Source organism: Pseudophryne corroboree, chromosome 10 (genome assembly GCF_028390025.1).
Source record: "Pseudophryne corroboree isolate aPseCor3 chromosome 10, aPseCor3.hap2, whole genome shotgun sequence".
In the NCBI taxonomy this organism is placed as follows: Eukaryota; Metazoa; Chordata; class Amphibia; order Anura; family Myobatrachidae; genus Pseudophryne; species Pseudophryne corroboree.
In genome coordinates, this window is record NC_086453.1 from 83,784,230 (window position 1) to 83,810,729 (window position 26,500).

The window sequence follows — 26,500 nt, forward strand, 5'->3', positions numbered from 1 at the left end:
AAACACTTACCAATATTTGTGGTCCACAACAGCCTGTAATATGATGGAGTGCCAGCCCTTCCTATTAAAATAGTCAGCATGGTTGTCACGTGGGGCAATAATGGGGATGTGTGTCCCATCAATCGCTCCTCCACACTGCGGATAGCCTCGCTTCACAAATCCAATGATGGTATCCTGTAAGCGCTGTCCTTGTGGTAGAGATATGAAGCGCTTGTATAAGGTAGATACAATTGCTTTAGTCACCTGGTGGACTATGACACAGCAGGTGGAGATTGCAACACCGAACAAGCATGAGACTGAGCGGTACTCTCCTGGGGTAGCATACCACCACAATGCAATAGCTAATCTCCTGCGTGCCTCGATGGGTCTCCTAAGCCTGGTGGTCTGCATGTCAAGTGCTGGGGTAAGTAATTCCAGGATGTAGTTAAAGGTTGCACGAGACACACGGAAGTTAGCCATCCACTCCTCATCCTGGTAAGCTTCCACGGTCCTCATAAAGGCTTCTCCGTGCCGGCGATCTCTGGACCAAAATGAGCGGTTAGGGCCCATACTCACGCTCAGTATGATACTCATCCTGGATGATATGAAGGCTCTCCTCCTGCGCAAATATTGGCGGCGACTAGCAGCCCTATCCAGCATAAATTGCACCCTCCTCCTCCTCATAAAATATATGTGCAGTATACTGCACAGTGTGATAAGCTGCATCATGCTGTCAGTGGCTGTATGAAACATCTGCAAAGCAGAAAGAATCATGAGCTCAGGCATACACACTGGTACTCCGTCGGCCATGACTGCAGCAATGGTGTGAGCAGGCACCACCCCTCCCTTTGTTGACTAGTGTGACCTCATCAATGTGAGCCAGAAAAGGCCATTTCTAATGACACACATGTGCATTTGCAGGGATATCCCGGGATCAGTGTAAATGGGGCTGTCCCGGGTCGATCCCAGGTCTTAGTGCAGTGTGAAAGGGGTCAGTCCCGGGAAGGCATCCCGGGACGCATCCCGGGAGTGACCCGGGAGTGCGAGTGTAAAAGTGGTATAACAAAGCGATGCAGAACAATGGTATCAGTGTGTAAGCATACCACACACACTTTATTAACAGGTCTCAAACCAGCTAGCCAGGATCGAGTGGGGAACAATATACAATGTACTCATAAACATACAAAGGACAATAGCTATATGTCCTTTAACATAATGACATGTATTTTCTGTTCACATAAATGCCTGGGCTTCCTTACATGACCTCATGAAAACAATTAAGTATACAAACTGGTAACAAAAACTATGTACAAACAAACCATGGAATGTGATGACTTCAAAAAACGGCACAAAACAAATATATAAATATTTATTTTTTAAAAGACAACACTTCATTAAAAACAAACAAAAACTAAAATAGGACAACGCAAATATTTTTATTTCCATTTGTCTGTTTTTACTCCAGTATGTTACGTATTTAAGCTACCTTCAGCATCTCCATGTCTTACCTCCACTAGTAACACCTCTACATACACAACAGTCAGAATAAGAGATATTTCAGGTAATGCAGTGTACAAAAAAAACATAATACACAACGGGGGATATTCAATTTCCCCGCAACGATTGCGGGTGTAATGTGATGCCGCTGGGGGCTATCTAATTAGCCCCGATAAGTCGGCGCGTGACGCAGCTTATCTGGGATTTTGCTTCACCTGCGCCCGATAACAGCCCCGTTTTCATCCGAAAACAGGACTATTTCACTCCTGAAAACACACAGGTTTCCCTGAACCTGTGTGTTTACGGGTGTAACTGCACTCGTTACCAGTCGAGCTAATTAAATAGCCCAACCGCAGCACCCGAAGAAACATCGGGGGTGTTTACTCCCGATGTCTCTTTGGGGGCAAATTGAATATCTCCCCCAAGTAAGATTACTGTAGAGACCAGGACGTCTTTTGGTGCCTGTAACGGAAAACAAAAGCATGTAGCTTGCATCCACATAGCATAAAAAATAGAAATAATTGTTTTGTGGGAAATTTCCTGCAGATTTTCAAATGTTGCAAAATGCCCTTTCCTCTGCACGTATGACATTTACGTCCAGCAGCACTTTTCGATTAACTTTTGGATAGACTTCGGGCAAAATGGCAACATTCAGCCCCTGGGCTAAGAATTTTAGCTGTGGTCCCTCAGCGCTATATCACCATTGTAACTGCATTTTATGACATATGTGAGGTCTGAGTAGAATAATAAGATTTTAAACCTACTGGTAAATCTTTTTCTCCTAGTCCGTAGAGGATGCTGGGGACTCCGTAAGGACCATGGGGTATAGACGGGCTCCGCATGAGACATGGGCACTCTAAAGACTTTAGGATAGAATGGGTGTGCACTGGCTCCTCCCTCTATGCCCCTCCTCCAGACCTCAGTTAGAGAAACTGTGCCCAGAGGAGACGGACAGTACGAGGAAAGGATTTTTGTTAATCTAAGGGCAAGATTCATACCAGCCCACACCATCCACACCGTATAACCTGGAATACACGTAACCAGTTAACAGTATGAACAAAACAGTATCAGCCAAAGACTGATCTTAACTGTAACATAACCCTTATGTAAGCAACAACTATATACAAGTCTTGCAGAATTTTGTCCGCACTGGGACGGGCGCCCAGCATCCTCTACGGACTAGGAGAAAAAGATTTACCGGTAGGTTTAAAATCTTATTTTCTCTTACGTCCTAGAGGATGTTGGGGACTCCGTAAGGACCATGGGGATTATACCAAAGCTCCAAACCGGGCGGGAGAGTGCGGATGACTCTGCAGCACCGATTGAGCAAACATGAGGTCCTCATCAGCCAGGGTATCAAACTTGTATAATTTTGCAAAAGTGTTTGAACCCGACCAAGTAGCCGCTCGGCAAAGCTGTAAAGCCGAGACGCCTCGGGCAGCCGCCCAAGAAGAGCCCATCTTCCTAGTGGAATGGGCCTTTACCGAATTTGGTACCGGCAATCCAGCCGTAGAATGAGCCTGCTGAATTGAGTTACGGATCCAGCAAACCATATTCTGCTTAGAAGCAGGAGCGCCAACCTTGTTGGCCGCATTTAGGACAAACAGAGCTTCTGTTTTCCTAATCCAAGCCGTCCTGGCTACGTAAATTTTTAAGGCCCTGACTACATCAAGGGATTTGGAATCCTCCAAGTCTCCCGTAGCCACAGGCACCACAATAGGTTGGTTCATATGAAACGATGACACCACCGTAGGTAAAAATTAAGGACGAGTCCTCAACTCTGCTCTATCCACATGGAAAATGAGAAAGGGACTCTCATGAGACAAGGCCGCCAATTCGGACACCCGCCTTGCAGATGCCAAGGCCAACACATGACCACCTTCCAAGTGATAAACTTTAATTCAACCGTTTGAAGAGGCTCAAACCAGTGAGATTTCAGGAACTGTAACACCACGTTAAGGTCCCATGGTGCCACTGGGGGCACAAAAGGAGGCTGGATGTGCAGCACTCCCTTTACAAAAGTCTGGACTTCAGGGAGAGAAGCCAATTCTTTCTGGAAGAATATAGATAGGGCCGAAATCTGTACCTTAATGGCGCCTAACTTTAGGCCCATATCCACTCCCGTCTGTAGAAAGTGGAGAAAAACGGCCCAAATGGAAATCTTCTGTAGGAGCATTCTTGGCTTCACACCAAGAAACATACTTCCTCCAGATACGGTGATAATGTTTCGCCGTCACCTCCTTCCTAGCCTTTATCAGAGTAGGGATGACTTCTTCCGGAATAACCTTCCCAGCTAGGATTCGATGTTCAACCGCCATGCCGTCAAACGTAACTGCGGTAAGTCTTGGAACACGCAGGGCCCCTGCTGCAACAGGTCCTCCCTGAGAGGAAGAGGCCATGGATATTCTGTGAGCAGTTCCTGAAGATCTGAATACCAGGCCCTTCGAGGCCAATCTGGAACAATGAGTATTGTCTGCACTCTTTTTCGTCTTATGATTCTCAATATTTTTGAGACGAGAGGAAGAGGAGGGAACACCTAGACCGACTGAAAACACAGATGGTGTCACCAGGCCGTCCACCGCTACTGCCTGAGGGTCCCTTGTCCTGGCACAATACCTCCGAAGTTTCTTGTTGAGGCGTGACGCCATCATGTCTATTTGAGGAAGTCCCCAAAGACTTGTTATTTCTGCAAATACTTCTTGATGAAGTCCCCACCTCCTGGATGGAGATCGTGTCTGCTGAGGAAGTCTGCTTCCCAGCTGTCCACTCCCGGAATGAATACTGCTGAGAGAGCGCTTACATGATTTTCTGCCCAGCGCAAAATCCTGGTGGCTTCCGCCATTGCCACTCTGCTCCTTGTCCCGCCTTGGCAGTTTACATGAGCCACGGCTGCGACGTTGTCTGATTGAATCAGAACCGGTAGGTCGCGAAGAATATTCTCCGCTTGTCGTAGGCCGTTGTATATGGCCCTTAATTCCAGTATGTTGATGTGTAGACAAGCCTCCTGGCTTGACCACAGTCCCTGAAAATTCCTTCCTTGTGTGACTGCTCCCCATCCTCGGAGGCTCGCGTCCGTGGTCACCAGAACCCAGTCCTGAATGCCGAACCTACAACCCTCTAGAAAGTGAGCACTCTGCAGCCACCACAGGAAAGACACCCTGGCCCTGGGGAACAGGGTTATTTTCTGATGAATTTGAAGGTGGTACCCGGACCACTTGTCCAGAAGGTCCCACTGAAAAGTCCTTGCATGAAACCTGCCAAAGGGGATGGCCTCGTAGGTCGCCACCATTTTCCCCAGTACTCGAGTGCATTGATGTACTGACACTATTTTCGGTTTTAACAGGTCTCTGACCATGTTCTGGAGTTCCTGAGCTTTTTCCATTGGGAGAAAAACCCTCTTTTGTTCTGTGTCCAGAATCATGCCTAAGAAAGACAGCCGAGTCGTTGGAACCAACTGTGACTTTGTTGGATTTAGAATCCAGCCATGTTGCTGTAGTACTCTCAGGGAGAGCGACACGCTTTTCTGCAACTGTTCCTTTGATCTCGCTTTTATCAGGAGATCGTCCAAGTACGGGATAATTGTGACTCCTTGCCTGCGCAGGAGCACCATCATTTCTGCCATTACTTTGGTGAACATCTGAAACTGGTAATGACAGTTCTGTACAGCGAATCTCAGGTATGCCTGATGAGGAGGATATATGGGTACGTGACACCATAAAATCACCCCCTTCCAGGCTGGAGATAACTGCCCTGAGCGATTCCATCTTGAACTTGAACCTTCTTAAGTACAAGTTCAGGGCTTTTTAATTTAGAATGGGTCTGACCAAGCCATCCGGTTTCGGGATCCCAAATAAGGTTGAATAGTACCCTTTTCCCTGATGTATTAGGGGAACCTTGATAATCACTAGCTGTTGACACAGCTTTTGAATCGCAGCTAAAACTATCTCCCTTTCTGGGGGAGAAGCTGGTAAAGCCGAATTGAAGAATCGGCGAGGAGGCACGTCTTCGAATTCCAGCTTGTAGCCTTGGGATACTATTTCCATCGCCCAAGAATCCACGTCCGACAGACCCCAGACGTGGCTTAAGAGTCAAAGACGTGCCCCCACCGGTGCGGACTCCCTCAGTGGAGCCCCAGCGTCATGCGGTGGATTTAGTAGAAGCCGGGGAGGACTTCTGTTCCTGGGAACTGGCCGTAGCAGGAATTCTTTTCCCTCTACCCTTACCTCTGGCGAGGAAGGAAGAGCCCCGACCTCTTCTGGACTTATGCGACCGAAAAGACCGCATCTCATACTGTGGTGTTTTCTTTTGCTGTGGGGGAACATAAGGCAAAAAAGTAGATTTACCCGCGGTAGCTGCGGAAACCAGGTCCGCGAGACCTTCCCCAAATTAAACCTCACCCTTGTAAGGTAAAACTTCCATATGCCTCTTTGAGTCGGCATCACCCGTCCATTGGCGGGTCCACAGTGCTCGCCTAGCCGAGATCGCCATGGCGTTGGACCTTGAACCTAGTAGCCAGACGTCTCTCTGAGCGTCTCTCACATATAAGACTGCGTCTTTGATGTGACCTAAGGTCAATAAAATGGTATCCCTGTCTAGGGTATCAATATCAGCTGACAAGGTATCTGACCAATCTGCTACCGCGCTACAAACCCAAGCCGATGCTATTGCCGGTCTGAGCAAAGCACCCGTATGTGTATTGGCGACTGTAGCGCCACCTTCTTGGATAAGCGCGTTAAAGCCTTGCCCACCCTGGGCGAGGATTCCCACCGTACCCTGTCCTGTGCAGGGAAAGGATACGCCATAAGAGTTCTTTTGGGAATCTGCAGCTTTTTGTCTGGAGTTTCCCAAGCTTTTTCAAATAATGCGTTCAGCTCATGAGCTGGGGGAAATGTTACCTCAGGTTTCTTTCCCTTAAACCTGTGCACCCTCGTGTCAGGGACAGAGGGGTCATCTGTGATATGCAAAACATCTTTTATTGCAATAATCATATAATGAATACTTTTGGCCACCCTTGGGTGTAACCTTGCCTCATCGTAGTCAACACTGGAGTCAGAATCCGTGTCTGTATCAGTGTCTGCTATTTGGGATAGGGGATGTTTTTGAGACCCTGAAGGGCCCTGTGACACAGTTAAAGCCATGGATTGACTCCCTGCTTTTTCCCTGGACTCTGCTTTGTCCAATCTTTATGTAATAAAGTCACATTTGCATTTAAAACATTCCACATGTCCAACCAATCAGGTGTCGGCGTTGCCGACGGAGACACCACAATCATCTGCTCCACCTCCTCCTTAGATGAGCCTTCCGCTTCAGACATGGCGACCCACACGTACCGACACCCCCACACACTCAGGAATATATATCTATATGGAGACAGTTCTCCCAATTAGGCCCTTTGGAGAGACAGAGAGAGAGTATTCCAGTCCGGGGGCACTGGATTTTATTCCAGTGCCCCCGGACTGGAATAAAATCCCAGTAGTATAGCGCTTTTATAGTAATATATATATATAAATACACTTCACTGCGCCAATTATATGTGCCCCCCCCCCTCTTTTATGCTCTCTGTAACCGTGTTCAGCAGGGGAGAGTCCGGGGAGCCAGCTTCTGCAGTGTGCTGTGGAGAAAATGGCGCTGGTTAATGCTGGAAGGATCAAGCCCTGCCCCCTCACCGGCGGGCTTCGGTCCCGCTCAAATTATTTATACTGGCGGGGGTTTATTAATATACTGCCTCTGCAGTATCTATTGTATATGCCAGTGTCCCTTGAGGTTAATAATGCTGTCCAGGGCGCCCCCCCTGCGCCCTGCACCCGTACAGTGCCTGTTGTGTGTGATCTGTGTGGGAGCAATGGCGTGCAGCGTTACCTCAGTGAAGATCATGAAGTCTTCTGCCGCCTTTGAAGTCTTCTTTCTTCTCATACTCACCCGGCTTCTATCTTCCGGCTCTGTGAGGAGGACGGCGGTGCGGCTCCGGGACGAACGGCGAGGATGAGACCTGCGTTCCGACTCCCTCTGGAGCTAATGGTGTCCAGTACCCTAAGAAGCAGAGCCTATCATTTAAGTAGGTCTGCTTCTCTCCCCTCAGTCCCACGATGCAGGGAGCCTGTTGCCAGCAGTGCTCCCTGAAAATAAAAAACCTAACAAAAGTCTTTTTCAGAGAAACTCAGGAGACCTCCCCTGTAGTGCACCCAGTCGCCTCTGGGCACAGGATCTAACTGAGGTCTGGAGGAGGGGCATAGAGGGAGGAGCCAGTGCACACCCATTCTATCCTAAAGTCTATAGAGTGCCCTGCCCATGTCTCCGGCGGAGCCCGTCTATACCCCATGGTCCTTACGGAGTCCCCAGCATCCTCTAGGACGTAAGAGAAATTTGGGTGTTTCGGATAATTTGGTTCATTCTTTTTCCTTCAAAGGAGATTAAGGATAACGTGGCCCTTTCAAAGGCTAAAGGGCTCCTAGCAGCCCTTGAAGTGTATCAGGTTGCCTATCACTGTGTCAGGAACTGGACACAAGCTTCCTTCATTGTTTTTTAGGACAATTTGAACCCATGAAACAAAAATAAAATAAATGAAAATTTAAAAATGCAACACGAGATTTAGAAAGTAGACACGGGTGAATTTCAATTAGTAAAAGGCAATTTCCAGTAGTTTTTTTTTTATCTCACCCAGACAGGTGGGGTTTAGCAGTGTAAAAAAGCTAAATCCAACCAAAGTGCTGGGCGCTGCGCAAAAAGTGTCGTTTGGGTGCTCAAATGGGTCACTTTTCGCACATTTGAGCTCGCCAGAGTTGGAGGCTGCAAGCTCAAACATGTCTCCCCACGGCTCATTGCGCCCAAACGGAGCAACAATTGCCAGCCAGAAAGAAGCAATTGAATCACCCCAAAAGAGAGTAAAAAATAAGCAGGAGAAACAGCGAGAAAAGACCCAGTGTCAAAATAAAGCAGAAAAGCACAATTGTCACTGTGGCGAAGTAACAAGTGGTAACTTGGATACCATGTTATTGATTGGCATAAAAACCCTACTGTTATAATGCTTATTCCCGCTTAAAGCTTAATTCACACGCATCAAGGTACCCTAGTGGCGTTGTTCGCAGTGAGGACTTATTGGCAACGTGACTGAGTCAGGAAGCGTTTCGCGGAGGAAGCGGGGAGTGGCAGCAATTGCCTCAATTCCAGGTTTTATTGCAGCAATAAAATACGCAACCTTTTATCCGATTTGATAACTAGGCCTTAATGTTTTTACACACTGTAAATCTCTTGATCTTATACGAGTATCTACTAAGGCCTCAGACGTTCTAACATGGAACATTCCATCACGTATACACTGGAGATAAAATTAACCTGAATGGAATTTCCCAACTGCACAGATACAAGAGGCCCTTCACTAAATATCACTATTAGATCCTGACTCATGGTAGATACAATCCTGACTAGTGCAAGGCAATGGTTCTAGTTATGATCCTGGGTGTGACTGATGAGGACAGCAGGGGAATTCTGCATACATGTCCCAGATATAAACACACTTCCTTGTTATACAGAGATCCTTCCTGCTCTCAGGCTGCACTGTGCTGACAAGGCTACTGCATTTTACAAAGAACTTCTCAAATACGGTTAAACAGTAGCCTAACAAAGTGACGTGCAGATGTGGAACAAATAAAGTGGCACCGCTGGATGTGGCTATCACGACTAGCCATTGGCGTATCTATAATGGGTGCAATGTGTGCGGTGCACACCGGCCCCTGGGTCCAGAGGGGGCCCCACACCGCACACATATTGTAATACTCACCTTTCCGGAGTCCAGCACCGGCCACTGCTGTCGCACATGCGATGTAGCCAAACTGGTCTCCGGAACATGACGGGTGCCATGTTTCCGGAGTCCTGCGCATGCCAGAGACTACTGCGCCATAGAGAGGAGGGGGCCCACCCGGAGGTGCACATGGGCCCCCTTCTCTGTTAAAGCGCCCCTGCGGACAGCCTCTGGGTGTGTTACGCCCAGTAACCAGCAGGTTCTTCCGTGTTCACTAGGTGGAATCCTATATTACTCCATGTTATCAGCAGGGATTTCCCCTGTCAACAGGAGGCCTTAGGGCTCAGGAGAAGCGTGTGCGTGTCTGGGCTATTAGATCATGTGTAACTGATCTAGGAAAGAAAGAAAGAAAGAAAGAAAGAAAGAAAGAAAGAAAGAAAGAAAGAAAGAAAGAAAGAAAGAAAGAAAGAAAGAAAGAAAGAAAGAAAGAAAGAAAGAAAGAAAGAAAGAAAGAAAGAAAGAAAGAAAGAAAGAAAGAAAGAAAGAAAGAAAGAAAGAAAGAAAGAAAGAAAGAAAGAAAGAAAGAAAGAAAGAAAGAAAGAAAGAAAGAAAGAAAGAAAGAAAGAAAGAAAGAAAGAAAGAAAGAAAGAAAGAAAGAAAGAAAGAAAGAAAGAAAGAAAGAAAGAAAGAAAGAAAGAAAGAAAGAAAGAAAGAAAGAAGACACCATTTATGTAGTAGGGAATACTAGCTAAATGAATAGTACAGCTTACACTAGTAAGAAGACGTAAATATATATTACTCAGAGAAAAAGGGTGTGGTGCGGTTTTGGGGCAAGGCTACACCTGTTCCTATACTAGGTCACTGCGTAGCCAGAGAAAGTTTTCCTACCATTCAGCTGCATGGTCGAAGTGAAATGATAAAAATACCTGAACAGCCACAGAATAAACAGTAAAAGTGTTATAACAGCAGTCCGCAGGAGCTGCAACCTGGGTGACTCATGCAATATTTGCAGAGCTGACAATATAGTGCTGGTCTTGCTTCAAAAGCAGGATCATGTGTTTTTCTAGGGCAATATTCCGCTTCACCCCTCCCCCATGGCAAGTGCCTGGCGTTCGGTCACTGTATAACTTTAATAAACATATTTCCATATTGGATAAACATGTATTTTACAAATTAGCTGCCCAGGTCATAATAAAATAAATATAATTCAACTGTACAATTTAAATAAATACCAATAATAATAATAATAATAATAATAATACAATTCACCAGTAAAAATTAGCCTATTCCTTCACACTAGAACTTAAGTGTGAATGAGAACCAGCTATACTACGGAGTTGTTTTGGAACATATTCAGGACAGCAAAGCATATTCTGTCTGCTATAGAAGAATGTCGCTGTTCCTGTTTCACCACACATACAATACTCTATTCCAAGAAAAGGACTAAAAGTTGAAAAACAAACTTTTCGTTTAAAACAACTCCTGCAGGGCTACTAACGTCATACAACTCCGAATATTATATACTGTACTCTGACTTTTTTTCTTTTTTCTTTTTTAAAAAGGAGGAGGGGGGGGGGGGGGCTGCCCTATAAAATTTTACAGTATGTATTGTTACTTAATGCTGATTGGTTGTCATGGGTAACTTCTCCACTGGCTCTATTCTCTTTTTTACTGCTTAGTACATATACCCCCTTAATTACTAATGCGTTCTCTCACCTCCGCGTGCGCAGCTACTTGTGATTAGGTAGTGACCTAACATGGAATGTATTCAAAGGGTTGAAAAAAAATAAGAATTTACTTACCGATAATTCTATTTCTCGTAGTCCGTAGTGGATGCTGGGAACTCCGTAAGGACCATGGGGATTAGCGGCTCCGCAGAAGACTGGGCACAAAAGTAAAGCTTTAGAACTACCTGGTGTGCACTGGCTCCTCCCCCTATGACCCTCCTCCAAGCCTCAGTTAGGTACTGTGCCCGGACGAGCGTACACAATAAGGAAGGATTTTGAATCCCGGGTAAGACTCATACCAGCCACACCAATCACACCGTACAACCTGTGATCTGAACCCAGTTAACAGCATGATAACAGAGGAGCCTCTAGAAAAGATGGCTCACAACAACAATAACCCGATTTTTGTAACAATAACTATGTACAAGTAATGCAGACAATCCGCACTTGGGATGGGCGCCCAGCATCCACTACGGACTACGAGAAATAGAATTATCGGTAAGTAAATTCTTATTTTCTCTGACGTCCTAGTGGATGCTGGGAACTCCGTAAGGACCATGGGGATTATACCAAAGCTCCCAAACGGGCGGGAGAGTGCGGATGACTCTGCAGCACCGAATGAGAGAACTCCAGGTCCTCCTTAGCCAGGGTATCAAATTTATAGAATTTTGCAAACGTGTTTGCCCCTGACCAAGTAGCTGCTCGGCAAAGTTGTAAAGCCGAGACCCCTCGGGCAGCCGCCCAAGATGAGCCCACCTTCCTTGTGGAATGGGCTTTTACAGATTTTGGCTGTGGCAGGCCTGCCACAGAATGTGCAAGCTGAATTGTACTACAAATTCAACGAGCAATAGTCTGCTTAGAAGCAGGAGCACCCAGCTTGTTGGGTGCATACAGGATAAACAGCGAGTCAGATTTTCTGACTCCAGCCGTTCTGGAAACATATATTTTCAGGGCCCTGACTACGTCCAGCAACTTGGAGTCCTCCAAGTCCCTAGTAGCCGCAGGTACCACAATAGGCTGGTTCAGGTGAAACGCTGAAACCACCTTAGGGAGAAATTGAGGACGAGTCCTCAATTCTGCCCTGTCCGTATGAAAAATCAGGTAAGGGCTTTTATAGGATAAAGCCGCCAATTCTGACACACGCCTGGCCGAAGCCAGGGCCAACAGCATTACCACTTTCCATGTGAGATATTTTAAGTCCACAGTGGTGAGTGGTTTAAACCAATGTGATTTTAGGAACCCCAAAACTACATTGAGATCCCAAGGTGCCACTGGAGGCACAAAAGGAGGCTGTATATGCAGCACCCCCTTGACAAACGTCTGAACTTCAGGAACTGAAGCCAGTTCTTTCTGGAAGAAAATCGACAGGGCCGAAATTTGAACCTTAATGGACCCCAATTTTAGGCCCATAGACACTCCTGTTTGCAGGAAATGCAGGAATCGACCCAGTTGAAATTCCTCTGTAGGGGCCTTCCTGGCCTCGCACCACGCAACATATTTACGCCAAATACGGTGATAATGCCTTGCGGTTACATCCTTCCTGGCTTTGATCAGGGTAGGGATGACTTCATCTGGAATGCCTTTTTCCTTCAGGATCCGGCGTTCAACCACCATGCCGTCAAACGCAGCCGCGGTAAGTCTTGGAACAGACAGGGTCCTTGCTGGAGCAGGTCCCTTCTTAGAGGTAGAGGCCACGGGTCCTCTGTGAGCATCTCTTGAAGTTCCGGGTACCAAGTCCTTCTTGGCCAATCCGGAGCCACGAGTATAGTTCTTACTCCTCTCCGTCTTATAATTCTCAGTACCTTGGGTATGAGAGGCAGAGGAGGGAACACATACACTGACTGGTACACCCACGGTGTTACCAGAGCGTCCACAGCTATTGCCTGAGGGTCCCTTGACCTGGCGCAATAGCTGTCTAGTTTTTTGTTGAGGCGGGACGCCATCATGTCCACCTTTGGTTTTTCCCAACGGTTCACAATCATGTGGAAGACTTCTGGATGAAGTCCCCACTCTCCCGGGTGGAGGTCGTGCCTGCTGAGGAAGTCTGCTTCCCAGTTGTCCACTCCCGGAATGAACACTGCTGACAGTGCTATCACATGATTTTCCGCCCAGCGAAGAATCCTTGCAGCTTCTGCCATTGCCCTCCTGCTTCTTGTGCCGCCCTGTCTGTTTACGTGGGCGACTGCCGTGATGTTGTCTGACTGGATCAGCACCGGCTGACCTTGAAGCAGAGGTCTTGCTAGGCTTAGAGCATTGTAAATGGCCCTTAGCTCCAGGATATTTATGTGAAGTGATGTCTCCAGGCTTGACCACAAGCCCTGGAAATTCCTTCCCTGTGTGACTGCTCCCCAGCCTCGCAGGCTGGCATCCGTGGTCACCAGGACCCAGTCCTGAATGCCGAATCTGCGGCCCTCTAGAAGATGAGCACTCTGTAACCACCACAGGAGAGACACCCTTGTCTTTGGTGACAGGGTTATCCGCTGATGCATCTGAAGATGCGATCCGGACCATTTGTCCAGCAGGTCCCACTGAAAAGTTCTTGCGTGGAATCTGCCGAATGGGATTGCTTCGTAGGAAGCCACCATTTTTCCCAGGACCCTTGTGCATTGATGCACTGAGACTTGGCCTGGTTTTAGGAGGTTTCTGACTAGCTCGGATAACTCCCTGGCTTTCTCCTCCGGGAGAAACACCTTTTTCTGGACTGTGTCCAGGATCATCCCTAGGAATAGAAGACGTGTCGTCGGGATCAGCTGCGATTTTGGAATATTGAGAATCCAACCGTGCTGCTGCAACACTACCTGAGATAGTGCTACCCCGACTTCCAACTGTTCCCTGGATCTTGCCCTTATCAGGAGATCGTCCAAGTAAGGGATAACTAAAACTCCCTTCCTTCGAAGGAGTATCATCATTTCGGCCATTACTTTGGATTGTCCACGGCACCCCGGGTCTTTACCAAACGGCAGCGTCTGAAACTGATAGTGACAGTTCTGTACCACAAACCTGAGGTACCCTTGGTGAGAAGGGTAAATTGGGACATGGAGGTAAGCATCCTTGATGTCCAGAGACACCATATAATCCCCTTCTTCCAGGTTCGCAATCACCGCTCTGAGTGACTCCATCTTGAACTTGAACCTCTGTATGTAAGTGTTCAAGGATTTTAGATTTAAAATAGGTCTCACCGAGCCGTCCGGCTTCGGTACCACAAACAGCGTGGAATAATACCCCTTTCCCTGTTGCAGGAGGGGTACCTTGATTATCACCTGCTGGGAATACAGCTTGTGAATGGCTTCCAATACCGCCTCCCTGTCGGAGGGAGACGTCGGTAAAGCAGACTTTAGGAAACGGCGAGGGGGAGACGTCTCGAATTCCAATTTGTACCCCTGAGATACCACCTGAAGGATCCAGGGGTCCACTTGTGAGTGAGCCCACTGCGCGCTGAAATTCTTGAGATGGGCCCCCACCGTGCCTGAGTCCGCTTGTAACGCCCCAGCGTCATGCTGAGGACTTGGCAGAGGCGGGAGAGGGCTTCTGTTCCTGGGAACCGACTGTTTGCTGCAGCCTTTTCCCTCTCCCTTTGCCACGGGGCAGAAAAGAGGAGCCCTTTGCCCGCTTGCCCTTATGGGTCCGAAAGGACTGCGCCTGATAATATGGCGTCTTCTTATGTTGAGAGGCTACCTGGGGTAAAAATTTGGATTTCCCAGCAGTTGCCGTGGCTACCAGGTCTGATAGACCTACCCCAAATAACTCCTCCCCTTTATAAGGCAATACTTCCATATGCCTTTTGGAATCCGCATCACCTGACCACTGCCGCGTCCATAACCCTCTTCTGGCAGAAATGGACAGCGCACTTACTCTTGATGCCAGTCGGCAGATATCCCTCTGTGCATCACGCATATATAGAAATGCATCTTTTAAATGCTCTATAGTCAGTAATATACTGTCCCTGTCTAGGGTATCAATATTGTCCGTCAGGGAATCCGACCAAGCCACCCCAGCACTGCACATCCAGGCGGAGGCGATTGCTGGTCGCAGTATAACTCCCGTATGAGTGTATATACATTTTAGGATATTCTCCTGCTTTCTGTCAGCAGGTTCCTTAAGGGCGGCCGTCTCAGGAGAGGGTAGTGCCACCTGTTTAGACAAGCGTGTGAGCGCTTTATCCACCCTAGGGGGTGTTTCCCAACGTGCCCTATCCTCTGGCGGGAAAGGGTATGATGCCAATAACCTTTTAGGAATTATCAGTTTTTTATCGGGGGAAACCCACGCTTCATCACACACTTCATTTGATTCCTCAGAAGCAGGAAAAACTACAGGCAGTTTTTTCTCACCAAACATAATACCCTTTTTAGTGGTACTTGTATTATCAGAAATATGTAAAACATTTTTCATTGCCTCAATCATGTAACGTGTGGCCCTACTGGAAGTCACATTCGTCTCTTCATCGTCGACACTGGAGTCAGTATCCGTGTCGGCGTCTGTCTGCCATCTGAGGTAACGGGCGTTTTAGAGCCCCTGATGGCCTTTGAGACGCCTGGACAGGCACAAGCTGAGTAGCCGGCTGCCTCATGTCATCAACCGTCTTTTGTAAAGAGCTGACACTGTCACGTAATTCCTTCCATAAGCCCATCCACTCAGGTGTCGACTCCCTAGGGGGTGACATCTCTATTACAGGCAATTGCTCCGCCTCCACATCATTTTCCTCCTCAAACATGTCGACACAATCGTACCGACACACAGCACACACACAGGGAATGCTCTGATAGAGGATAGGATCCCACTAGCCCTTTGGGGAGACAGAGGGAGAGTATGCCAGCACACACCAGAGCGCTATATATAAACAGGGATTAACCTTATAGAAGTGTTTTTCCCCTTATAGCTGCTGTTATGTTAATACTGCGCCTAATTAGTGCCCCCCTCTCTTGTTTTACCCTTTTCTGTAGTGCAGGACTGCAGGGGAGAGTCAGGGAGACGTCCTTCCAGCGGAGCTGTGAGGGAAAATGGCGCCAGTGTGCTGAGGAGATAGGCTCCGCCCCCTTCTCGGCGGACTTTTCTCACGCTTTTTGCTATATTCTGGCAGGGGTTAAAATACATCCATATAGCCCTGGGGTTATATGTGATGTATTTTCGCCAGCCAAGGTGTTTTTATTGCTGCTCAGGGCGCCCCCCCCCAGCGCCCTGCACCCTCAGTGACCGGAGTGTGAAGTGTGCCTGAGGAGCAATGGCGCACAGCTGCAGTGCTGTGCGCTACCTTGGTGAAGACTGGATGTCTTCTGCCGCCGATTTTTCCGGACCTCTTCTTGCTTCTGGCTCTGTAAGGGGGCCGGCGGCGCGGCTCTGGGACCGGACTCCGAGGCTGGGCCTGTGTTCGGTCCCTCTGGAGCTAATGGTGTCCAGTAGCCAAGAAGCCCAAGCTGGCTGAAAGCAGGCAGGTTCGCTTCTTCTCCCCTTAGTCCCTCGATGCAGTGAGCCTGTTGCCAGCAGGTCTCACTGAAAATAAAAAACCTAAAACTAAACTTTTTCTAAGAAACTCAGGAGAGCCTCCTAGAATGCACCCTTCTCGGCCGGGCACAAAAATCTAACTGAGGCTTGGAGGAGGGTCATAGGGGGAGGAGCCAGTGCACACCAAGTAGTCCTAAAGCTTTTCTTTTGTGCCCAGTCTCCTGCGGAGCCGCTAATCCCCATGGTCCTTACGGAGTTCCCAGCATCCACTAGGACGTCAGAGAAAAATGGAATAAACAGCACAAACGTGCACAGACTGTAATTATTGTACATGGATTACTAATGAACGATACTTGTGTAGAAAGTGAGATGAAATAGCTGCGTGAAGAAACCTTAAGCTGGCCCAGGAGAAAATCTGGAGCTCCCCTATTGAGCTCCCTAATACAAAGCAGGAAAAAGTGGGGGTGATTTCTCCTATTGGCGCTGGTCTTGGATCCGTGACCCCACCCCTTTTATTCTGGGGGTGAGTGTGGCAATGAATGATGTAAGTGTCTGAATAGACGGGTGGTCAACGTATAAGAATGTACAGATTTATTGCACGATACTGACACAGACTTACACATTTAAAACCACATAAAATCAACACAGTTGGTATGGGCCAGATGGAAAGCCAAAAATGGAATTAATCCTACCAATGTTGGAGTCGGAGCTGCAGGTGTGATAGGTGCAAGGTACTCCCGGGAAATACCCTGCATCTGGCTCCGAGAGGCTTTTTCCCAAAAGTAGGGCTCCCAAAAGGTCCAAAGCGTCCTCAACTGGTCCACAGCACTGGATGACTCACCGTTTCAGGACACTTCCGGTCCCTTTTTCAAAAAAGACATCAAGCCTTGAAAAAGGGACCTGAAGTGTCCCGAAACGCGTCGGAGAGTCATCCAGTGCTGTGGACCAGTTGAGGACGCTTTGGACCTTTTGGGAGCCCTACTTTTGGGAAAAAGCCTCTCGGAGCAACCCGCAATATCTTAGTCCTAGCCACCACCCCAGGTGGGTCAGGGTAGGGGTAACTTAATTACTCCGTCTCCTGACGGCATTTTAATTGTTGGGATGCCCGTGTCAGTCATGCGACCGCTGACATCTTGACCGCCGGGCTCCCGTATCACCCCCGTTTTTAGTATCTTAAAAAACAAAATAGGAATACTGTCTTTTTAAATATGATCTGTAATAGGGTAAGGGCAATACCGGGTGGTACCAACCTTCCGCAGTTTAGTGCAGTCCCTACATAATGCATATGTAGGTAGGTGAGCATACCTACATAGGGTTAGGTGAGGGGAGAGTTAGGGTTAGCGCCACTCCTTACCAGAAGCATCAATGGATTTGCGGTAAGTCCTCATCAGCTGACAAGGTAAGTCACCACTAGACCATAGACCACCTGGGATGTTGAGTCAACATTCTAATCATGTCACCAGTTCATCAGTGTCAACACGATGAATATCTACATGGACAATGCCGACATTGCAAGCATGTCGGTATTAGGATTATTGACAAAATACACCACACCCATGAATGAGACATGCTGCTGAAAAATATGACTTTCTCAAGACTACACTCAAAATAGGTTTATTTTCTTTAAGCATCAAAAAAAAAAAACATTAAGCGTCAGTGACTTCCTCCCAAATACTACGAATCTAAAACTAGTCACTTCAACATGTTAAACACTTCTGCAAATGTAGGGTGCAAGAAATTCCCAAATACGCTTTGCTTGGAAATAGCAATAACATACAGATGTGTTCTCATACAATGTTGCTCAAGTTGTGGCAAACAGCCCCTCTCCCCACCCCCGGCCCGCCATGTCCTGAGCAACTAAGCCGCGCCGAGCATCTTTCTCGCTGTAAATGTGTCTTATTCACATAAATAAAACAATTGGAAGCGGACTGTGCTAGATTACACTGATCAATGTGATGTGCGACACTTGTACATCTGTGTACGACCGAGTCTGGATCTGTATACGAAGTGCTACAACGCAGCAGTCGCATTGTGCTTCATTTGTGACTTTGTACATGTTTAAAACTAATTCCTGTGTGGTTAAAGTCACAGCCCAGAGCCTCTAGCACATTGACTGCGTCTGCGATGCAAAACTGGAAGAAAACTACTGCATGCTGCTCCTCCCGGAGTGCCTCCATTGCGCCAGGTGTCTCATGCTGTTTGTCGTATAGATACTAGGTGAATGAGGCACATCTGTAAATCACACCAAGAACTCCATTCAATAAATGATCCGAATTGCCCACGTTTCGTTAAGTATCACAGTGATACTAACATATATGTTGTATTGTACATAACAAAACTTACCTCTCAGACGAGGTCCCATGGTGTCTCTTTCCTTCGCTTTTTCCGGCAGCCTAGCGCTGCCAGTGACGGGTTAATGATTAATGCACATGCGCGGCGTCCGTCTGCGCACACACATTGCACTTTCACCCAGCAGGGACTCAGCAAGGACTGAGCGGGGTCCTCGCTGAAGCCGGAAAGGCTTTTGCTGGGTCCCCATTACCGGCAATGAGATCTGTAGATGGTGTAAGTGGTACAGCCATAAAACAACAGCTGGGCTTACCGCTGTTGGCTAAATAATGAACGGGGCTCATAACCCCTTTAGCAAGTGATAGAGATTCTATGGCTCGTTCTTAAATAGAGCTCCAAGTCATCTGCTTTGTTCAAGTCCATCAGCATAGAATAATTCACAACTTATTCCAGGGAAACCCTTCCCTCTAATAACTACGCCTATGGTAGTGTGAGTAGACATCAGCTGAGGGGTTATAGGGGAAGACGTATCAAACCTTCAAGACAGAGAAGTTGCCCATAGCAACCAACTAATTTCTATCACTAATTGTCGATACATTGGGGGAGATGTACTAAGCCTTGAAGAGTGATGAAGTGGAGAGAAATAAAGCACCAACCAATCATGACAGGAGCTAATTGGTTGGTACTTTGGGGTCTGTTTACGAAGCCCTGATAACAGATAAAGTGGATGGAGAAAAAGTGCCAATCAGCTCCTGTCATTTTCCAAACACAGCCTGTAACATGGCAGTTAGGAGCTGATTGGCTGGTACTTTATCTCTGTTCACTTTAACTATTTTAAAATCAGATTAGAAGTTAGCGGTCCCAGACAAGTAGCGGGGTTCAACTACAGTTGTATGCAACTACACCACCATATCATCCCTGGATGAAGCGCTGTCTATTGGGCAAAAGTCAGCCCATCAGTTGGTGGAGCCCCCTTCCCCCATGCAGGGCAGAGATGTAACTGCAGAGAGTCAGGCAGGCACATTAACAATATTAGTTTGAATACATTGTTGCCAGGAGTGAGGTGGGGGGATCATGTAAGAGGTACAGTAATCTTTGGGGCTCATTAGCAAGTATGTGCAGTGTAAAAAGATAAAAACACATGAAAATTAAAGCATTTTTCCATATTATTATTATCATCATTATCCTTTATTTATATGGCGCCACAAGGGTTCCACAGCACCCAAACACAGAGCACATAAACAAATAATCAAAACAGGAAAACAGGTGAAATTCAGGCTATGCCCGATTCTCACTATGCGACAGGAGCTAGGTCGGCACATAGGGGGTAATTCCAAGTTGATCGCAGCAGGAATTTAGTTAGCAATTGGGCAAAACCATGTGCACTGCAGGGGAGGCAGATTTAACATGTGCAGAGAGAGTTAGATTTGGGTGGGTTATTATATTTCTGTGCAGGGTAAATACTGCCTGCTTTATTTTTACACTGCAAATTAGATTGCAGATTGAACACACCCCACCCAAATCTAACTCTCTCTGCACGTTATATCTGCCTCCCCTGCAGCGCACATGGTTTTGCCCAATTGCTAACTAAATTCCTGCTGCGATCAACTTGGAATTACCCCCATAGTCCGTACCGCAAGCACACGCATTATGTGCTTGCGATACGGACTATGTGCGATTTTGGCTAAGTGTCAATTTTGACTATCTCTTCTACAGATAGTCAAAATTGACTTGCCTGCACAGTCTTTCTATTCTTGCGATGCCGACCGCGTGGGGCCGCGCATCGGCATCGAATCGAGATCGCAAGGTGACTGTCACCTTGTGATTTGCATTAACTTTTCTTACGATTTTGACTATATAGTCAAAATCATAAGAAAATATCTCACCGTGTGTACACACCATTACAGTTGAAGACAATACAGGACAACTACAGGGTAACTAAACATAACTACATCAGCAGATAACACTGAAATAAGTATCAGGTGGCAGAGGACTGCTGGAGTTGGTGCAGTTGAAGATTATTAAAGTAAGAAAAAGGATAAGCACATGAGGGAAGAGGGCCCTACTCGTGCGAGCTTACATTCTAAGGGGAGGGGTAGACAGACAGGGGTGACACAGATGGGGTACATAGAGAGTGTGGAACAGAGGATCAGGATGAGACTTGGCTGGGTTTGGTGAAGAAGTGGATCTTGAGAGCCCGTTTGAAGTCCTGTAGAGAGGTGGAGAGTCTGAGGGGGAGAGGTAGGGAATTCCAAAGAAATGGAGCAGCACGTGAAAAATCCTGGAGATAGGAGTGGGAGGAAGTAATCAGTAGGCAGGAGAGTCAGCACCAGAGTAATGCACCATTAGCAGAGCGAAGAGGACGGGTGGGAGCGTAAAGGGAGATAAGGTCAGAGATGTAAATGGGAGAGGAGTGGGTGAGGGCTTTGTAATACCCCTTTTCCACTAGCTCCTTAAAACACGGGTAAATGTGCGGGGGTGCGCATTTACCCGTGTTTTTCCCTAGTGGAAAAGGGCCCCCTGCAAATTCCCGGATCAAGTGATCCGGGAATCCTACCCGGTAAGCTATCTAGTGTAAACGGGAGCCGCGTCACTAGCAGCGTCACCAACCCGAAAATATGCCGGGTTGGTGAGCGCTGTGGGAAAGGGAGCTGTAGCACGGGTCACAGCCGTGTCAGGCAACACGACTGCGACCCGCGCTACAGTGGAAAAGGGGTATAAGTGAGTGTGAGAAGCTTGAAATTGATTCTGAAAGAGAAGGGGAGCCAGTGGGGGAGATTCAAATGTTTGAAAAGTCAGTTGGGAGTCTTTTTTTCCCTATCTAATAGACAGGGAAAAAAGAGACACCCAACCAACTTTTCAAACATTTGAATCCCACCCAGCGAATGTTGTCCTTTTACCAATACAACAACTATACTTGTACCACACATTGACACATGAAAGTCAGGTAGCACCTCATTGCAAAAATGTATGTGTCATTACATTAGCAGACTGGAAACTCAAACTACTGTATTTTACAAGGTTATAATAATGATAATTATTATTACAGTTATTATCATTAAAAGTTATTTTGGTTGGCACAAACTAGTTGTCACTTGCATCAGTGTCAGTTATATAATAGGAGGTGTTGCCACCAATCCTCAGCATAGCCATAGCCTAATGATACAGTGTAATAATAACACACACACACACAGGACAAAGACAGATACAGTCACCCAGTAACAGTTCAGGGAGCAGATTCCACAGCCAGATAGGAGACACACAGGTATAGGTATATGGCTTATAGTATCACTAGTCATGTGTTATATATATATATATATATATATATATATATATATAACACATACATACATTATACACACACAGACATTATACACACACAGTTTGTGTATTAACCAACCATTATCTATAGGCAATGGAAGTCTACTTTAAAAACACATAAGGAACAAGTGACATATACTGTGGGAAAGTATAATATACAGGTAAGAATATGTACAGAGCACAGAGGCTCTGCTACCGGCTCTCGCATGCACCCACCTCCTCCGGTGATCCTGGACACTGGGGACACCGGGCTAGTCCTCTGATCACCGACTCCGATCCTCCAATGAGCTGGAATGAAAACTTCTACAGGACGCCCTGCAGCTAGGAGCCCATTGCGCATGCGCCGGGCCCGGGAGACACCCAGAGGCCGGCCGGCTGCAGAGGATCAGTCACCGCTCGCCCTGTGACGTCACCGGGATGTTCAAAACCTTTACGCGGCTTTGAAAGTGATCTGAGAAGTGTTTGTCGTACAACGCGGAATGTATTATTATTGCCGTTGTGTGTCATTGTGAGGCTGCCGCGGAGTATACAGCCCATGTGCCATATAATCATAATGCAGTGTTTCTCTGTGTTTTTAATTGCCTTTGCTGTAAAACCATCCCCAGTAACACTGTTACTTTAGATTACATACTTGCCTACCTGACCCTCTCCATGCAGTGGCGGATCTAGACTTAACTTTTAGGGGGGGGCGGTTTAAGAATTATGACTCCTCCCCCTAATCATAGCCCCTCCCACTTAGTAATGCCCTTCCCGTTCGCTTCTAAAATTTCCTATTGTTGCCATTACTAATAAAATGTTGCCAGTTAGTGGAGAGAACCCTGCGCACTGGTGATACAGACTGCCAAATCGCCATTCCTTCCATCAGGGGTGGTAGAGGCTAAGACAGTAGGGCAATTTAAACATGCATGGGATAGACATTAGGATATTCTTACAAAGAAATTCAACATTGAAGCACACTGTATGAGCTGAAATTCACATTATAGCACACTGTATGAGCCAACGTTATAGCACACTGTATGAGCCAAAATTCACTTTATAGCACACTGTATGAGCCAACGTTATAGCACACTGTATGAGCCAAAATTCACTTTATAGCACACTGTATGAGCCAAAATTCACTTTATAGCACACTGTATGAGCCAAAATTCACTTTATAGCACACTGTATGAGCCAAAATTCACTTTATAGCACACTGTATGAGCCAAAATTCACTTTATAGCACACTGTATGAGCCAACGTTATAGCACACTGTATGAGCCAATGTGCACATTATAGCACACTGTATGAGCCAAAATTCACTTTATAGCACACTGTATGAGCCAACGTTATAGCACACTGTATGAGCCAAAATTCACTTTATAGCACACTGTATGAGCCAAAATTCACTTTATAGCACACTGTATGAGCCAAAATTCACTTTATAGCACACTGTATGAGCCAACGTTATAGCACACTGTATGAGCCAATGTTATAGCACACTGTATGAGCCAAAATTCACTTTATAGCACACTGTATGAGCCAAAATTCACTTTATAGCACACTGTATGAGCCAAAATTCACTTTATAGCACACTGTATGAGCCAACGTTATAGCACACTGTATGAGCCAATGTTATAGCACACTGTATGAGCCAAAATTCACTTTATAGCACACTGTATGAGCCAAAATTCACTTTATAGCACACTGTATGAGCCAAAATTCACTTTATAGCACACTGTATGAGCCAATGTTATAGCACACTGTATGAGCCGAAGTGCACAATATAGCACACTGTATGAGCCAAAATTCACTTTATAGCACATTGTATGAGCCGAAGTGCACATTATAGCACACTGAATGAGGCAACAGAATGCAGGGACACAATGCTGGGAGAAGAGAGGAGGGGGGAGAAATGGGACACACACACACAACACACACACACCTAATCATTGATGGAGGCCGGGTCCCGCCGTGATATTGGGAACGGGTTCCGAGCGGTGCAGCGAGGCGGAGGACGAAGACAGAGAGAGAGCGCCCTGACGCGCGTACAGGAAGGAGGGGGCGTGCTCAGATCAGAGGTCACTGTACGCGCGTCAGGACGCTCCTCTCTCTCCTCGTCCCCCGCCGTGCTGCACCGCTCTCCAACCCGTTCCCAATACCGCAGCGGGACCCGGCCTCCATCCCGCTGCCGGTATATGTAGGGGGGGCGTTCGCCCTGATCGCCCCCCGCTAAATCCGCCACTGTCTCCATGAGGGAGAAAATGCTCTGTTCCTGGACTTTCCTGGTAATGTATGATTGCCATAACCTGTGGTGAGCTAGTTAATTGATAAGAAAGGTGTTTCACCACAGGTGATGGCAATCATACATTACCAGGAAAGTCCAGGAACAGAGCATTTTCTCCCTCATGGAGAGGGTCAGGTAGGCAAGTATGCTTTAGAATTTGACATACAGAATGTTGGCGTGACATAATATCGGTGTCAGGAAGCAGGATTATATTGCAACCCTCCCAACATGATCCTCTCCAGGAGGGACAGAGGGTGTAATGTGCTAAGTGACATCACCGCTGATCGTCGCGATGCTAATCACATATGTACTTACATATGCAAATAGCATTGTGAAGGTCAGCTATTCCGATAAGAGCTGTCCTTCGCGATCTCCGGCAGGGGTGGTCTTCTGTTTGCCGGCGGCCGGGCTCCCGACGACCAGCATACTGGCGCCTGAATCCCGTCCGCCGGCATACCAACATCTTTTCTTCCTCTTGGAGGTCCACGACCCCCCTGGAGGGAGAATAGATAGCATAGCGCGCCACTGTGCCCGCAAGGGGCCCATTTGCGCTCGCCCAGCTGTCGGTATGGTTCTAAATCGGAGTGGGAGAAGGGACCTTCTGACCTCACTAGGGGAGGAGACACGTCATGAGGGGGAGGAGCTACGGTCGAACAGGGTACCCGAAAAGAACGCTCGCCACGCTTCGGGCTCGGTGGCTCGCTCTGCTCCGCTTCGCTCGCCACCTGATTACTAAAGGTTATAGTTGGTGGCGTGGATAGTAGAGGAACTATCTCGCTGACCTAGCTCCTCCCCCTTGTGTCGTGTCTCCTCCCCCTGACGTAAAAAGGTCTCAGGCCACTTGGGTCTAGCATCAACCTCTCCGGCAGCTCCCTGACTTCCGGGTTTCTGCCCCAAGAGTCATTCTGCGCATGAGCAGGGTGACGGGGGTGGGCGCGAGGCATGCTGATGTCACACGCAGCCACTCCGAGAAAAAAAATGGCGATGGACCACATGCCAGCACAGCCAGGCTGCACATGCAGAGGTCTTCCTCTAATCGATGTGTACGTAATTAAATTGCATATGCATCACGGGGCGGCGCTACACACATGCTAGGTGACCTCCAGCATGAGAGTAGATGTGTCCATCTCTGAATAGCCCCCAAAGACAGCAATTTTTATTTTTTTCTTAATGCTACACATATAATCCTGCTTTTAACTAGTTTGCATATGTACATTACTGAGGAAACAAGATCCACAAAGTATTACTTTGTGATGCTTATAAAATGAAGAATAAAATCACCTGCTTTTGCTTCCCTTACTTGAATTTTCAATAAAAAAACAACACATTTTTTTTTTGGCCATTTGGGTTAGACTGAGTAAAAAGAGAGTAACAGTGTTTTCTGAAAATACAAAGTCTTCTGAAAAAAACAAGGTATAATGGGGCATACACACGGTGCAATATAACTATATAGTCCAAATCGGTAGAAAACATAGTGCATATCGCACTGTGTGTATACAACTTGTGATGCCAATGCGCGGTCCCGCGAGGTCAGCATTGCAAGGAAAAATAGACTGTGCAGGCAGGTCAATATTTACTATATCGGAGGTTCATTCCTCCGGCCACAATACAGTCAATATCAGCCGTTAGCCTGCATCGCACCGTGTGTATGCGGCTTTATTTGTAGGAGTACTGAAAACGAGTGATATTGATGTTGGAATGTGATGAGCGTAACATCAGAAAATGAGCTCAGCACAAGTGTGAGAAAACCCTCAGCAGCAAAGGGGTTAAACTATGGGGCTTATTTATCAATGAGTGACAAAACTCGTTGTGAATGATGAAACTCGGCAATTAAAAAGGGTGCTTCATCCAATCAGCTGTGTTTGAAAAATGACAGTTGGGATTGGCTGGAGCACCATTTATCATTCGCAATGAGTTTTATCATTCACAATGTTTTTTATCACTTGTTGATAAATGGGCCCCTATGTCTGGAGTCTGGAGGTGAGCCATTCCCTAACTTCAGTTGTCCGGATATTCATCCGAATCACTGCTGCACAAGGTTGCTTATCTTTCTCTTTGACATAAAAAAAAAAACATTTCCAATGAGCACTTGTGGAGGGCTGAGGCAGAGCTTAGATTTCCCAGTTCCAAACGCAGCTTATACCCCTTTTCCACTAGCTAGAAAAACACGGGTAAATGCACGGGGGCGCGCATTTACCCGTGTTTTTTGCAAGTGGAAAAGGGTAAACCCGGATCAAGTGACCCGTG

The 26,500-nt window shown here is 47.0% G+C and overlaps 1 protein-coding gene across 2 annotated transcripts in view; it reads right to left on the reverse strand.

The window, feature by feature from the left end:
• Positions 1-22,400, reverse strand: part of BCL2L12 (BCL2 like 12) — a 67,520-nt gene extending 45,120 nt beyond the window's left edge. The window contains exon 1 of one of the 2 annotated variants that reach the window (XM_063942558.1): positions 22,207-22,400. The gene's annotated coding sequence lies outside the window, so the exon portion shown is untranslated. The remainder of the gene's footprint in view (positions 1-22,206) is intronic. The other variant, XM_063942557.1, reaches the window with a different exon arrangement.
• Between the last annotated feature and the right edge of the window lie 4,100 nt (positions 22,401-26,500).